We start from the raw sequence: 16,061 nt of genomic DNA, 5'->3' as shown, positions 1-16,061 counted from the left end.
GCTGTAGGAAAGCAGATGGCAAACAGTGACAAAAGACCTCAAGACTCTGGGTCCCTGCACCCAACCCTCTTCTGGTTAGAAATATGTGACAGTCCAGCTTTCCATATTGGAGAGTGAAAGAAGAGGCAGAAAGAGCTAAGCTGACATCATCTTTTTCTCAGAGACCCAGAGAGGGAGAATCACTGTGTTTAGGAGCTGGACTTCACCTGGCATGGGTCTCAGTTCTCGGGGACAGGATCCTGACCCCATGCCAGGTTTTTGCCACTATGGTTTTTGGACCACTATGTCGCTGGCAAGTTCTCCTTCTTCTCTGGTCCCACAGGATCCTCTGTCAGTGGTGAGATTTTGTTTGAGCATGTCTAATAGGGTGCTTTAAAGCTGGAGTTAAATGAGATGTTTTATGCAGAGGACAAACTGACAGACACTATGGTCAAGTTTGTTCTTTGGTAAAGAATCTTAGCAGACATGGGAAAGACCCACATCCAGACAACAAAATGAACACATGTTTTCTTTACTTATTTTGATTATTGATGGGGGAAGGGTGCAGATTAAAAAAGACAAACAACAACAAAACAAAGATGTAAAGAAAAAAATTTTTAATTAAAAAAATAAAATTATGTATGTGTGGCTGTTAATACAATGCAGTATCCCCCAAAAGATATTTCTAGAATGTTAATATTGTTTACTCCAGATGATAGGACTTCATATGGCTTTCATTTTTTCTCGTCTAACTGCCTATATTCCACGAGCACTTCAATAATAAGTGCATACCTTTGTGCAGAAGAAACGTTAAAGGAATGTCTGAGCCATTTGCCTAGCAATAGTGCCGTTTAGGACCTGGGGAAAGGATAGTTCTTGGACGGACACCAGGTGGCCGGGTCTCAAGCATTTATTGACTTCCCCATCCCCCAGGCTCAATGATAAGTCACTGAGCAGTAGTTTCTAGAACCTTCTTTGGACTTGAGCTCTACTGGACCTGTCCAGATGACCATGCTCCTGTTTTCCATCTAGGCAGTCCCCAAATTTGAACTTCCTGAGAAAACAAGTCCACTTACAAGTGAACTTGAATATTTAAAGACTCTGACAGGAAGTCCAGCTCCTATAATGAATTCACCCCACTCCTTACAGTCCATGAACAGCTGACTTTCCAGGGCTTTAGGGAATGTGTAAGTTCTCCATGAAGTGAAGACTGGCTACACCCTAGTCACTCAGGAGGCTGTGTGACAACGTTCCTTGTGACCAGGTTTGGCTGAAGTGAGGGAGTTCAGAAGTCCACTGACGAAGAGAAAGCACATGTAACCCTGGTGTTCCATGGGGCTCAGCTTCATCCAGTAGACACTGCCCCCCCCTTCCAGGAAAGGATGGGAGAAGCGCTTCAGTCTGCCTCTGCATGCATGTGTGCGTGCATGTGCATTTGTGTGCGTGCGTGCATGCGTGTGTGTGTGTGTGTGTGTGTGTGTGTGTGTGTGTGTGTGTGTACATTCTGTGTGTTACCCAAAGGAGGATATGAGAAATTTGTTGCTTAAAAATAAATTTGACCTCCATGCAGACTCTCACAAGAGCTGAGAGGTCCCCGTCTGCCCCTGGGGGAGGTGCTCCGACAAGCCTCAGCCAAACGGGGGATGTGGTGAAGGCAACAGTTAAAATCAGAGCCGCAGCCCCTTCTTTACACCTGCTGTGTGTGCCCTGGTTGAAGAGCACCTCCATTTTTAATGTTTGCTATAGCATCAGCAGCCTGGCCGCAATGGTCCTTGCCTCTGAAGCAGGAGAGCCAAGGAGGCTTTCAGTGGCACAGAAGGTGGCAGAGCAGCAGCTCCAGCACTGGGGCCAGTTCACATAGGACACAGGTGACTCTGCCAGGACAGTTCAGCCTCAAGCCTGCATCCCTGCTTTCTCCCCTGCATGGGATGCCACTGGCCTACAAAACTTTCTAAGCCACTTCTTTCTCCCCACTGTTCCAGCAATGGTAGCCAAGGGTTCGGCGATCAGATCTCAGAGTGACCTGCCCACCGGCTTCGTGACCCCAGGCAAATCATTTCCCTTCCCTGAGCCTGTCTCCTGGTTGATGGGATGGGATGGGTCCATGCTTAGCACCACAGACAAGACCCTCTGAGGAAGGTATCCTCGCACATGGCGGAGAAAGTTGAATAATTGATTTCCCATCTGGGATAGGGTCTTGGAGCTCTGAAGTTTTCAATTCCACCTTGTCTATTTGGCTTATCTCCACAGTCAATTTTCAACTGGTCACAGATATATTTTAATTATGCTTTCCTGCGACAATTGGCTATGTCTATTTGTGTAAAACACGGGGAAAGTGCACCAAATATCAAATATTGAAACAGCTGTGTGAACCTTGCTGCCAAGCCCCAGGGTGATTGTGATTGTTCGTCCACTTACCGAAGTGAGTCCACCTAGGCTCAGTGCACAGATGTGCAAATTAATACACAGAGAGCAGGTATGTAGGTTTAAAGTCAAAGGTCAACAACCTGTACATAATTAACAAACATTGCCAAGTGGCCCCCCACCAAGGGAGGACAACAAATGGGACACCAAAATAAATATTTTGTTCTGTTTTTGTTTCTTTTATACTTTGGGTAAACACAGCTGATACCTGATTCTGGCTGCAGAGGAACTACTGAGCAGCCTGTGGTATTCACGGTGATTTCCATCCCGGGCTTTATCATTTCCAAGGTGGTTTGGAAGTGTATTGGAATTGTCTGTCTTTTCTTTGGGGGCCAAGCTTTGGTACAGAGAACCTGAAGGTTTGCTAGCAGGTTGGAAGACAATAGCCAGGGAGAGTTCCTTGGACCCAGAAAAGCAGCGTGTACCTGTGCTGGCTCCACTAATCTAGAAAGCCATGCTTGCTAACCTAGAGACAGGGAACCCCCTCCCCGGTTGAAAACGAATATCACGGATTAAGTCATTGCTAGGGTATAGTGTATGGCTTCAGGTCTGTCTGACTCTGCATCATGCTCTGGAGTGGCAGGGACTGTCTGGTATTAGGTGCTGTTTGCACTCATCCTGACACTCCACCCATAGGACATTGTTTTGGGGGCCTCACATCAATGTACAGGATATGCATTATAAGAAAGGAAGGAGGAGTGCAGGATATAATTGTTTAGCCTTCAGTAACTTGCTTGGGATTTTAGAGTGTCATTGGAGTAGTGATTATTTCTGTCCCCAGGGTGTTAGAAAGACTTAATTAGTATTACTCATTATTAGCACATCTTAGAACAGTGCCTAGCTCACCTAAGTATCTAATAGGCACTACAAGAAGAATCAATGGTGACAGTCCCTTCAGTAAACACGAGATGTAAGTATTACGAGTCCCCTTCTGCAGATGGCAGTTGGGGACAGCAGACGTCTTCCTACTGTGCAGTCAGGAACCAGCAAGCTCATCCTTCAACACAGTTGCAACTCCATGTCATTAGCTCCACACTTGAACTTGAAGCAGCCCCAGACATGGCTCTCAGAACTCTATAACCTTTTGACCATTTGATCTCAAACATTCCAGCTCTACTAACAATGCGCTGTGTCTTACAGAAACTCATCCAGGACTAATCTCATGCTGGCTTCTTGCTTGATTTGCCCTTGGGATTCCAACACAATCACACATGATGTGTGATAACTATTCTCCTGCCCCAACTTTCTCAAGTTCCATGTTCCTTGATTTGTAAACTCCAAGTCCTATAAAATGTTCTGTATTTTGGACTTAGCGTCCTTGTTATGGTTCATATCATATCCCTGCCCTCCCTTTCTCTTATACAGGGACCAGAAGCCACGGCTCCATTTGATTCAGATGCATCTTTTACTGGCACAGATGTTACTTAAGTGATGTGTGCTGTACTGGAGGCACACAAAAGTAGAGATGCTAATGTTCAGGCGGTCTGTCCCACATGTCCATCAAAATGTTCTCGTCAACATTTCAGCTGATTTTTTTCCTTGACAGGTACAAAAGCTAGAACTATGATTTCATCATGCATTTCATGTTTGTTATGTGGGGCCTGCGAGAAAAAAAGTCGCCCCCAGAAAGGCTGTCAATCAATCTAGCCACAGGCAAGTATTTTCCCAAAGAAATTTGAGGAAGGAAAGGTGTTCAGAAATGAGGACTTTTCATTAATCTGATTGCAGAATGTGTATCAGAATTATTTAAGGGAACACAGTTCAAGTTGTGTGAAATATTTTTTTAAAGACTGGTCATTTGGGGCTAGGGAGATGTCTCAGCTGTTAAAGGTACTGGATGCTTTTCTGGAGCATTCTGGTTTGATTCCCAGCAACCATATACCCTCTCACAACAACCTGTAACTCTAGTCCCTTGGTGTCTGAGACCCTCATCTGTGGCACACAGACAGGGCACAAGCAAGCAAGCAGATATTTTGTTAGAGAGGCGATCACTTCTAATAGTCCCAAGTCATTTCCCATCAAAGGATTCACCATGTGTACTGGTTAATTTTATGCTAAATTGATACAAGTTAAAGTTATCGAAGAGGAGGAAACCTCAATTATGAAAATATTCCCCTAAGTTCAGTCTGTAGGTAAGTGTGAAGGGCATTTTGTAAGTCAGTGGTTGGTGGGCAGAGGGTCCACATCATTGTGTGTGGTGCTTCCTGTGGGCTGTGTTCCTGAGTTCTATAAGAAGGTGTCCTGAGCAAACCAGGAGGAGAAAGCCAATAAGCAGCTCTCCACCCTGCCTTCTGCATCAGCTCCTGTCTCCAGGTTCCTGCCCTGCTTGAGTTCCTGTCCAGGACTCCTTTGATGATGAACTGTGATGTGAAAGTGTAAGCCAAATAAACCCTTTCCTCTCCAGGCTGCTTTGGTCCTGGTATTTCATCACAGCAATAGTAACCCCAAGACACCATGTCTGATCCTACTTAGCTACTGAGTAGTCTATTTTCCCAGCATGAGCAATGGGCTTGTTAGGAAGATGAGGCTTTGTACCATGAACTGAGTAAAGACCCCTAGGCATGTGTGGCTCCACATAAGGGGAAAAATCTGTCAGTGATGGCTGAGGCACAGGGAGTAGGAGGCACTCTTGAGGCTGTTTCAATTTTATAAAACCAAATCTTCCCTGCTGTGGAAATGCTCCCACGCCCTAATGCGGTAAATCTGGTAGAGAAGATTTGCTGATGATAACTCATTTGAGGGTTCTGAGCAGAACTTCAGCCCGGAAGGTGACCTTCTTGTGATGCTGATCAGAGGATGAAGCATGCTCCTTTATGATGCATTAACTGTGTGTCCCTCTGAAGCTGCACAGAAGCCCAAGGCACACTGGGTGGTCATACGCACAAATAAAATAATCAAAAGTCTTGGAGGGAGATCCCATGGAAATTTATATTTTTAAATCCCCCATTAGTGGTCATAGAAACATGTTAACAACCTGTTCCCGAGTCAACATGGCTACATTCATGTCCTGTTTTAACGGCAGTGTTTAGTTTCTTGTAACTCCCCCCCACCCCCTCCCCAAGACAAAACTTTTCTATGTAACCTTGGCTGTCCTGGAACTCACTCTGCAGACCAGGCTGGCCTCGAACTCAGAGAGCCACCTGCCTCTGCCACCAAAATGCTGAGATTAAAGGTGTGTGCCACCACCACCCAGCTAGTTTCTTGTAACTTTTAACTATTCATCGTGTCATTAAATCTGGAGTTCATTACTTGATGGAGCCAGTTCTTTGTGTGGCAAAGGATTCTGAAACTTGGTTTTGTACACTGAGTCCTATCCCAACAGTTCTGCTACAAGGTGAGCTGGGGCTCGGAATCTGTGTTTTAGGATGTGATCCGACTGATGCTCCATCACCTAGATGGTTTTGTTTGCCTTTGCTTCAAAGGCATTGTAACAGGGACTGATAACCCCATGGCTCTTTCTTTGAGTTCGCAGTAACAATGTTAATTTTCCTCTTGCCTACAAGTGAAATGGCCTTTTTCTGTCCTCCATACGAATATTTCTTATATACCGCTATGTTTCCTGCATAGTCTATTGACAGGGGAAACAATTTCCCTCTCTGGACCAGCTTGTACCTCTGTGGTACTACTCAGCTTGCAGAGCATTTTCCCATGTACTTGTCTTATTCTGTCTCGGCTGCTCACCTCTCTCCGACACAGACATGAAAAGAACAGACTTGAAAACTGAAAATAAGCGACTGAAAAAAATAAGATGTATGGATGGAGTTCGAGCTGCTGATCTAAAGTATAAATAGAAAATGAAATCAATGCAAAAACTATTCCAGAGGACCAGACAGGCAGCAAAAAATGTCTACTCGAACCACCCTGATCCAACGTCTTTCTGGGAGTCCTGACAATAAGTGAAGAGAGGAAAGCAAACAGCATAAGGTTGAAAAGATATAGTCTGTATTCATAGACAGCTTGGTTCTTTGTGTAAAGAAATCCCAAGAATACCAGAGGATGCAAAGAGCTGGAGGGAGGGCTCAGTGGGTGAAGCACTTACCACCAAGTCTGACAAACTGATTCAGTCCTCAGAACACGTGGAAGGAGAGAGCTGGCCCCTGCAAGCTGTCCTCTGACCCCCTCTGTGTGTGTCTGCCTGTGCACACACACACATGTACACACACTAAATACATGTCAATAAATAGAAATAAATAAATGCGTAAAATTCTAGAAAGAGCTTCCTGGATCTAATACATACATATGTTCTTATGCACTTGTAGGAGCAATTGGAATTGAAATTTTAAAAAGCACTCTCTACATCAATACCAAAATATCTGTATTTGAGAATAAATCTAATGAAATGTGTCCTGAGAGCATATGGAGGGAACTACATATCTCTGACAGCAGATCTAAGGAAATGGAGCTCTATTTGGGGTCCATGACCACAAAGACTCAATTGCTATCTGTAGGTTCTTGAGCGCAGATGAAACGCAGCAAGGATCCCAGCCAGCAAGTTGTTTGACTCTAACAAGGCCGTCTCAAGTTTCTATGGAGAGACAAACTCAGAAGAGCCAGCATTACTCTACAGGAAAGGAACAAAGTTGGAGCCCATCCTACCTGACTGTGCCTTCCTCTCAGACAGAAAGGGGCATGAGAAAGAAGGGACATGAGAAAACCATGAAGAGCCTAGAAATACATTCTTATAACTATGGCTATTTGACAAATGACCAAGGCAAGCCACCTGACCAGACGTCAATCTCTTTAACAGATGTGTGGGATCATTGGATACCACATGCCAAAGAAAAAGCACATTGCATCTAGACAAAAACATCTCTCACAAAAAGAACTCAAGCCAGATCATAGAACTAATTATAATCATGAAGCTATAATTATGAAGCATAAAACTATAAAACTTCTAGAAGACAACGTGGGAGAAATTAGGTGACCTTGGGTTTTGTTATGTCTTTAAAATTTTTAATTACGTTTATTGTATATGTTGTCTATATGTGTATGTGTGCATGTACCTATGTATGTGTGTATATACCTGTGTGTAGTATACATGTATACATCTGTGTATATATGTAAGTATGCATGTGTGTATGAGTATGCATGTATATGTCTCTCAGTGTGTGTGTGTGTGTGTGTGTGTGTGTGTACAGATTTGCACACACACCACATCTGTGTAAGGGTCAGAGGACAACCTTGGAGACAATTCTTTTTTTTCATAATATGGGTCCCAGGGATAGAACTCAGTGAGCATTTTACCCTCTGAGCCATCTCTTCAGACTTTGGTAATGTCTTTTTTTAAAGCAAGTTTTTTTTTTAATTAAAAATTTAGTGTATAAAATATTGAGTTTAATTATGACATCTTTATGAGTACATGCCATATTTTATATTGTACCTTGCACTGGTAATAAACCACCTATTTATTTGTTTATTTTATTCATGAGACAGGGTCTCGCGAGACTAAATCAGGCCTAGAACTCCCGAATGTCTTACCTCCGCCTCCCAAGTGCTGGGATCACAGGCATGCACTACCACATCTGGCTTGGCATGTCTTTTCAGATGGAGCACTGACAGCACCCTCGACGAAGGATGAACTCTGGGGTTGGGCTTCCAGTTACTGAAGGGAAACGAAAGGCAAGGAGCACAGAGATCTTTGCCCAGGTAGAGTCACAGCAGTATTACAAGTCAGCTCTCAACAGAAATGTCTCTTAACTGTAAACAGATTCTAAAAAATCGGACGTGATGAGCCACTGACACCTCTAGCAACACGACTGAGTCTAAGAGCATTGAGACAGAGACTGAATACACAGGAAAACACGCCATATTCCCCCACCCGGGTGATGTGCTGGGTGTGGGAGGTCAGTGATTGGCAGGGAGGTATGGTGAGAAGGACTGAACGGGAAAAGGCTGAGGGAAACTTACGGGGTGATGGAAGTGTTTATGTGTGTGGAGGGGGGTTGCACCAGTGTGTTCATCTTTACAGCCTTGTTTTACTTATCGATTGATTGATTGATAGAGACAAAGTCAGTATTCCAGACTGTCCTAGATATCAATCCTTCTGCCTCAGTCTTCTAAATCCTTGGATTACAAACGCAAGCTCACATGCCTGGCCAAGTGAACTTAGTTTTCCCTGAAGTCACAACTGTACACGTGAGTATGCTCACTTATCTCCACGGAGACATCACAAATCGTACCAAAAAGCCAGGGGAAAGAAAGCCGCAAAGGATGTAGCAACAAAGACTGAGAGTGCAGTGCTCAGAACCAGACCGTGAGATGAATCTTGGAGTGCAGAGAGGAAAGCAAAAGATGCTCCACTAAAGCTTTGCATCCAGGCAGTTTTCCCCCAGATGACCAGTATCACTCACACTGGACCATAAAGCCGTTGTGTATGTCCAATTATTCTACTTGACGGTATAAAACATTAACCAGTCATATTCTGTGAACTTCTGATGCCTCTGAAGACCATCTACACAAAGCATAACCTGAACCGTCAGCCTTAACCACTCTTGGCCATTTCTAATTGAAATATCTCAAAAACACCCTTTTATTTGACTCGGTGTTTTAAACTTAATAACTGAGTTTGTTATCTGGCACTTAACTCAAATTGTTTAATCAACTAAAAGCAGTTATAGGACTGGGTCTAAGCCTTGTATTCTTAAATGTATAGGTACAATGTCTATATGAAAGTAGTAATATTAATGTCAATTTTAAATCAATAAGAAATTATACCAATGAAAACCTTAAATTTGTATCTAATAAATTCTATAGCAATGAAAAGATTATAACTTTAACTTCGTATCAATTACAAAGATTTTTTACCAATGTAAGACATAATAACTATGTAATATTTTGTTTAAGAGTAAATATGTAATATTTTTAAGAGTAAATTTGTTAACCTAGCTCTATTTGTCTATTTCTCTAACTTCTATGATATTACTATATCCTCCCCTTCTCTTCTACCCCTTCCCTTTTACCTAAGAAGGAAGGATAAAGACGAGGAAAAGAAAGGTAGCAATCTCTGAGTTTAAACTCTCTAGTTCCCTCCCTGTCCAAAGTTGCATTTGTAAAGTATCTCTTTATGACAACGTACCTATAATGTATAAAATAAGCAGAGCCCTCCACCCCAACATAAGGAACTTGGGTGATGATCTTTTGTCTGCTTCCAGCTGAATTGAGGTGAAGAATTTCCTTTAGGGGGCCTAAGGGAAAATAGGAAAATTGGCTTTGTCAAAGGGGAGCTAGCTGGCGTCATTTGACTTCCAGTCGTTATGTGCTGAGAAAGTTCACTGCTTAGCTGACATTTTGACTACGACAGTTGGAAGGCTGGATAGGCAAGCTGGCTGTTTTGGAAAAGTCTTGGAAGCAAGTCTTTAAAAGAAGCAGCTTTGATGTGGTTGAGGTAGAATCAAATGTGGAGCTGGAATAAAAGGTCCCAGAATCCTAGCATCCCGGAGTGCAGATTCTTTTAGGATTGTCTTTTTCTTTTTTCATCTTGTAGCATACAAAACTTACAACCATCATATAGTCTGTAAAGAAATCACATGCAGTGTGTAGGGTGCACAGATTGGTTAATGAAGATCAATAAAGAAAGATGACTGTCTTTCTTCAGAGTTTAGTTTGATCACATAATCAAACTGTAATATATTTTTGTATACATGCCATCTTAAAGTATGGAATGTAATAACAAGTGATAAGAAATTTGTGCCCAATGTTACTGGCTGTGTATAGACATTTTAGTCTCATCCAGTTCCAGAGTTGTCTCCATAAATAGAGACATAGATGTCACCACACATGTCATCTGTTTGTTGATTGTGTCAGTCTCTCTTTTCTTCTTTATTACCAAGGACTTCAGGGGGTCTCCCTTTGTCATGTCTGATCTTTATCAACTTGGAAGGAACACACAGCTTTTCTTTCCCAGTGGAAACATAGGCATAACCCCTCCCCCAGCGTAACACATTTCCCATTTTCCATTCTGATGTCAGAACATCCTTAATATAAACAGGCTGGTTTAGTTCAGTGGTTTTGGGGTTTTGCTTGTTTGTTTGTTTTTTACAATATAATGTCTTTTAGCAGCTGTGCTGTTTTGTTCATTAGCACTTAAAAGTTTTAAGGTTAATAAAGCACTATGTAATCTCTCTTTGGGGGTTTTCTTGCACCCTTTTGCCTGTTAAGCATCTCTTTTAGAGTTTAGTTGGATCTCTCTACACTTGCTTGTCCTGTAAGATTGTGTGATATGTCTGTAGCATGTTTTATATTATAACATTTAAGAAACTGTTTTGTCTTATTAGAGATACACACTGGACCATTATCCGTTTTAATTTGTATGGGTATTCCCATAATGGCCATAACTTCTAACAAATGTGTAATCACAGAGTCAGCCTTTTCTGATGCTAAGGCAGTTGCCCATTGAAATCCTGAATATGTGTCTATGGTATGGTGCACATATTTCAGTTTACTGAACTCTGTAAAATGGGAGACATCTATCTGTCAAACTTTATTTTGGGGGGTACCCTTAGGGTTGGTTCCTGTAGGTAATGGAATTTGGTTATACAATGAGTAACAAGGACATTGCCTCATAATTTTCTCGGCTTGTTGCCAAGTGACAGAGAATTTTTTTTCTTTAAACCTTTGTTGTTAATATGGTGGGGTTTTTTTTATGAAAATTTGAAGCCTCTGGTACATTTTTTTTTTATCAATAGCTGGTCAATTTTACTATTACCTTTTGTCAGAGGTCCTGGCAGACCTGTAGGAGATCTTATGTGACATATGAAATCAAATCTTATTTTTGATCATTTGTTGTGGTTGAATAAATAGTAAAGTCAGTTTAAAATCATCCTAAAAAGTTCAGCAGTCTCTGTGTGTAAAACAACCCTTTCTGCATATTGAGAGTCAGTTACTATATTGAGACTCTTGAAAATCTGACAACACCACGAGTATTGTATATAATTTAGATTTTTGAACTGACTTATAGGGACTCTCAGCCATCTTATTTACATCTTTTGATTTATATCTTGTTTTTCCTGACTTACTGGCATCAGTGTAAAATATAGGAGCTCAAGATATTGGAGTTTCCTTTATTATATGAGGGAGAATCCAATTAGTTCTCTTTGTGAACTGAAGTCAGTTGCTTTTAGGGTATCTGTTGTATAAAAGAAAAGGATGAAAATGGAAAATCTGGGGAGGAGAAGGGAGGGGGAGGGGGAGGGGGGAGGGGGAGGGGGATGGCAGACAAGGAAAGAGGCAACATGGCTCAGGCCTTCATGCCTTTATGATCATACCATGGAGGTGTTGGAATTCACCCTGATTTGTGTGTTCTCTGTGTGTATGACTATAGAGACCAGAGGGTTACCTTAGCTGTCACTCCTCAGGAGCTATCCACCTTGGATGTCCCGGGTACCTTTACCAACTAGGCTAGGCTGACCGGCCAGCAAGTCCCAGTCACCTGATTGTCTTCCCAGTGCCACGATTAAGAGCATTTGCCACCAAACTTGTCTTTTATTTTTTTTCTTTAACATGGCCGGGATTGGGATCAAACTCAAGTTCTCACGCTTGCACAACAAGCACCTTAGTGACTCAGTGGTCTCCCCGGCCCCTCCAACCTACTGAAGCTCTTGTAACAAAAGCAAATGCACGGCAGGGGCAGGAGGATCTCTGAGTTTGAGGCTAGCCCGGTGAGTTCCAGGATAGCCAGGGCTACACAGAAAAACCCTCAAAAAATCAAAACATAGACACAAAAGGAAAAAAATACTGACCATTGTGGGAGGTAGCCCTAAGAAAGGGCTGGGGGGGGGCAAACTTTTACTGTTCAGCTGACGTCCTTTGGGGCCATCCAACACAAAACAAAACATATTCATGGACAATCTACAGAATCACACCTGTAGCTAAGTAACAAAGGCCAAGGTGAACATTAGCTGTGCAGTAAGAGCTGGGAACTAGGAAGGTAAAACACCCACAATACATTCCTGTAAAGCAGAGGACAATCCCTGGTGGCTTTATTACACAATCGGCATCTGTAAAAGGAGCCAAGGGGAGTCTGCATGTGGAAATCTATGGAGTCAAATCAAGCTGCTAACATTAGGAGAGTTCATGTGTCTGCATGGACCGTGAGAGCCTCCCTAAATATCTGTTGCAGAGAGAAGCAAAACAAAGAAAACCAGGCAATCACTCAAAAATCTAAAACAGAATATGTGTCCTGAACCCATCTGAGAAAGGCAAAGGGACAGGAAGAAGGTGACACCCTGCCCCCAGCCAGCTCCATCCACTCTTGTGGAGTGAAACCTATTACGAATCAGATCAGTGTCCTTTCTCTTTTACATAGTGATTTGCTTTTACCACAGGAAATTCAGAAAATAACACGGAAAATAAAAATTATCCCCAGCATCATCATTCAAAGACAGCCATTGTTAACACTAGCATGTAATTGTCCAAGACTATTTTAGTTTTAAAAAAGCAGAAAATAGGATCATCATCTGCATCCCGCTTAGAGCACATCCACATCATGGCTGCCTTTCCTTGCTGATATCTTTTATTGCTCGTCTAATGATAAATCTCTTATCACTAGAGCTCAGTATTGCCTGCCCCTTTTATGACTAGTTTTCCAACACGTTTTGCACCCTAGATGTGTGTGTAAATGTCCAGGATCAAGGGCTTAATTCTGAATACCCCCCACACCTTAATTTTTGTCAAGGTTAAATTCCTGTGAATGGAATTACAGGCTCATAAGCATCAGGTGTTCTCCAAGAAGTCACCAGGTCCCTCACAGCTTCTATCCCTTTCTAAGTTTGCTTATTAAAAAGTATTCTTTACCTTTCTGTTTCACTTTTTTTTTTTTTTTTTTTTTTTTTTTGCTAAGCTGGTATTATAGGTAGACAGTAAATATTTGGGTATTACATTCAAAAAGGAAAATCCCCTAAAATCCCAGCAGCAGGCCGTGGGGGTGAGAGGTTCAAACTCATCCTTTGCTACATGAGTTTTACTCTTACACACCAGTTTACTTCAAACACTTTTTTGCACCCCAGACATGTGTATTAACGGCCTGGACTGAGGTCTTAATTCTGACTAAACCCTTGTACTAATTCTGATCAAGGTTAAATTTCTGCAGATGGAATTGCAGAGACAAAAGGAGTTCAAGGTCCAGCCTGAGCTACATGAGACCTTGTCTCAAAAAAACAAAACAAAACAAAACAAAACAAAACAAAAACCAAACAACTGAAACTAAGATCACACTAAATAAAAATAGCTACACTAATAGAAAATTATTATAAATAGTTACCACTAACATAACCAGGGCTGTTACATATGCACACGAATGTAAAACATCCAGACTGTTTTTCTTGTTTAAAATCTTGATTATTTCTATGAACACTACTACACTGTAAATTACATTTATAAGTAAATATAATTTATTTGTATTATTAAATAATTAAAAGTTAAAGAGTTAAATAAAATTTAATTTATAAGTAAGTATAATTTTGATAGAAGTTTTCTTTTCTTTTTTTAATTGCTACTCTATTTATGCAACCACCCTTGATCAAATAAGTTACTTTCAATTTTTGTGATTATAAATAAGTTTATTATAAACAAAATTATAAAATTTGAGAAGTTTGTGCATTGAAAAAATTTGAATTAAACTTATTGATGGATAGATGGATGGATGAATTGTGTGTGTGTGTGTGTGTGTGTGTGTGTGTGTCTCGCACACCATGGTCTGTGTGTGGAGGTCAGAAGACAACTTGTAGGAGGAGTTGGTTCTCTCCTTTCACCCTGTAGGTCCCAGGGATCAAACTCAGATCATCATGCTTGGCAGCAAGCCGCCTTCACCCATTTGTCATCTCACTTGCCTTGTGTGATATTTTTAAAACTATAATTCTGTAAGTAGAATTCAGTACCAAATATAGACACATGTTTTTTAGGCTTCCGGTCTGTAATAGTAAGATTGAATTATGCTCTCAGAATTGAAGAAAGGCTATTTTTCACTTCCTTGACAATGGAAAAAGGAAAAAAGGTCATCCTTGCCTACATGTTAAATAAAAGTGATAAAAAACAGTTTTAACTTATTTTTATGAAAATGTGCCATATTTTTTTATTAACCATGATTTCTAATGCTACAATTTGGTTGCCTTAAATAAGACACGTATATTTAATATACACATCGTTCTGTGATATGTTGTAGACATTTTCCCAATTTAGCTCTGCCTCTTTCCTTTGTTTATGGTCCGCTATGACAGAGGGTCCTTGTTCCTCTGCTCAGTTTACCGGTGTCCCATCAGTCCTTCAAACAGAAATGTGTGACTGTGGAAACGTGCTCACTGTCAATGGTAAGTTTAAGATGTTTTCATTGTATTTGCTACTATCATGTGTGAGCATGGTGTGTGTGTATGTGTGTGTGTGTGTGTGTAGAAGCAGGCGTGTGGAGATCTGAGGACAACTTTGTGGAGTTGGTTCTTTCCTTCCTCCGTGTGGGTCCTGAATTAGGACTGCCGGGCTTGCATTGTAAGCACCTTTACCTGCTGAGTCATCTCACAGGCCACAGAAAATTTAAACATAAAAATCAATCTCGGGGGCTGGAGAGATGGTTCAATGGTTAAGAACACTGACTGCTCTTCCAGAGTCCTGAGTTCAATTCCCAGCAACCACATGGTGGCTCACAACCATCTGTAATGAGATTCAATGCTTCTTCTGGTGTGTCTGAAGACAGCTACAGTGTACTCATATAAATAAAAATAAATAAATAAAATAAAAGTCAATCGCGGCCCTACCTCCCCATGACCGGAAGTTGTACAGCTACCCGACTTTCCCTCCCAAAATCCCTTGCGCCCATCTTTCCTTGCTTGGCCCGGCAGAATGGCTCTCACAAAGAAGGGTGGTGAGAAGAAGGAACGATCTGCCATCAACGAGGTGGTGACCCAAGAATACACCATCCACATTCACAAGTGCATCTGTGGAGTGGCTCCAAGAAGCATGCTCCCCGGGCACTCAGAGAAATTCTGAAATTCGACACAAAGGAAGTGGGGACTCCAGATGTGCGCATTGACACCAGGCTCCTTAAAGCCGTCTGGGCCAAGGGAATAAGGCATGTTCCATATCACACCTGAGTACGTTTATCCAGAAAATGTAATGAGGATGAGGATTCACCAGACAAGCTCTACACACTGGTAACTTACCTGCCTGTTACCACATTCAAAATCCACAGATGGTCAGTGTGGATGAGCTAACCTGCTGAATGACAAATAAAGGTGCAGAACTGCCAAAAACAAACAAACAAACCACAAAACGATCGAAGCACGTGCCTTTACTTGGTGAGCCATCCCCTTGGCCCATCTTTTCTCCAAGTCAAAGAACGCTGAGCAGGAGGATATCTCCGGATCCTGTCTTACGTCTTTCATAGACTCCCCCAGAACAGTCCTCAGTCATTTCTGTCTTGACTTGTTGACAGCTCACATTAATGAGCTTCTCTTCATTGTGGAGTGAGTCTGAGTCTGTGTGCGTGTGTGTGTGTGTGTGTGTGTGTGTGTGTGTGTGTGTGTGTGTGCTCGTGTTTTAGTGTTTTAATGGAGTTGATAAGGAAAGGTACTGGCCTATGTCCTGACATTATCGTTTGCAAAGTGGAGGATGATACGTAGTCTCACAGAAGCTGGAAGCTGAGTCTGACACAGCATCTGTGGAAGCACTGA

The 16,061-nt window shown here is 41.9% G+C and overlaps 1 pseudogene across 1 annotated transcript; it reads left to right on the top strand.

Annotated features, from left to right (window-relative positions):
* Positions 1-15,231: 15,231 nt before the first annotated feature.
* LOC308428372 (large ribosomal subunit protein eL31-like) lies at positions 15,232-15,610 on the top strand (annotated as a pseudogene). The gene has a single exon. The product of its transcript is annotated as a large ribosomal subunit protein eL31-like (transcript).
* The last annotated feature ends 451 nt before the right edge of the window (positions 15,611-16,061 follow it).

Source organism: Micromys minutus (genome assembly GCF_963924665.1).
Source record: "Micromys minutus genome assembly, chromosome: 12".
In the NCBI taxonomy this organism is placed as follows: Eukaryota; Metazoa; Chordata; class Mammalia; order Rodentia; family Muridae; genus Micromys; species Micromys minutus.
This window is presented reverse-complemented; position numbering and strand designations above follow the sequence as displayed.